We start from the raw sequence: 1,370 nt of genomic DNA on the forward strand, positions 1-1,370 counted from the left end.
CCGTTGGAAGCGGCAGGTTCGATTGGTCCAATAACATCCATTCCCCAAGCGGCGAACGGCCATGGTGAGCATGTTGCATTAAGCTAATTTGGTGGCACCCTTATCATGTCTGCATGTATCTGGCAGCGGTGGCATTTTCGGACGTACTGGATGCAGTCCGCCTCCATGGTCATCCAAAAGTAACCAGCACGGAGTATCTTCTTGGCTAAGACAAAACCGTTCATATGTGGACCGCAGGTCCCAGCATGGATTTCTTCTAGCAGTTTAGTTGCTTCCTTGGCGTCGACACACCTTAACAATCCCAAATCAGGAGTCCTCCTCTATAGGATTCCTCCGCTGTGAAAGAAATTGTTGGACAATCTTCGAAGTGTGCGCTTCTGAGTAGTATTTGCAAGCTCTGGGTACTCTCCTTTTGCCAAATATTCCTTGATGTCATGAAACCAAGGTTTTCCATCTGCTTCTTCTTCGACATGAGCACAATAAGCTGGCTAATTATGGATTTTCACAGGAATAGGATCAATGAAGTTTGTATCTGGGTGCTGTGTCATGGATGATAGGGCAGCCAATGCATCGACAAACTCATTCTGGACTCTGGGAACATGCTGGAACTCTGTCTTTGTGAACCTCTTTCTCAACTCCTGCACATGGTGTAGATGAGGGAGTATCTTGGAATTCTTGGTCGCCCATTCTCCTCGTACCTGATGTATGAGTAGGTCTGAGTCCCCAATTATTAGCAACTCTTGGATGTTCATATCAATGGCCATTTTAAACCCTAAGATGCAGGCTTCATACTCGGCCATGTTGTTTGTGCATGGGAACCTGAGTTTGGCGGATACCGGATAGTGCTGACCGGTTTCTGATACTAGGGCCGCTCCTATGCCAACTCCTTTGAAATTTGCTGCTCCGTCGAAAAACATTCTCCAACCGTCATAGGACTCTGCAATATCTTCTCCTATGAATGATATACTTCTTCATCTGGAAAATACGTCTTTAGGGGCCCGTATTCGCCATCCACAAGGTGTTCAACAAGGTGATCAGCTAGTGCTTGTCCTTTGACTGCTTTCTGGGTCACGTAGACAATGTCGAATTCACTCAACAGGATCTGCCACTTGGCGAGCTTGCTAGTGGGCATGGGCTTCTGAAAGATGTATTTCAAAGGATCCATCCTTGATATGAGATATGTAGTATAGGCACAGAAGTAATGCCTCAGCTTCTAAGCCACCCAAGTTAAAGCACAGCAGGTGCATTCTAACAGAGAATACTGGGCCTCGTACGGAGTGAACTTTTTTGTTGAGGTAGTAAATGGCCCGTTCTTTCTTTCCTGTCTCATCATGCTGCCCCAGGACGCAACCGAAGGCACCATCTAACAC

Source organism: Nicotiana attenuata, unplaced genomic scaffold, assembly GCF_001879085.1.
Source record: "Nicotiana attenuata strain UT unplaced genomic scaffold, NIATTr2, whole genome shotgun sequence".
NCBI classification, from domain to species: domain Eukaryota; kingdom Viridiplantae; phylum Streptophyta; class Magnoliopsida; order Solanales; family Solanaceae; genus Nicotiana; species Nicotiana attenuata.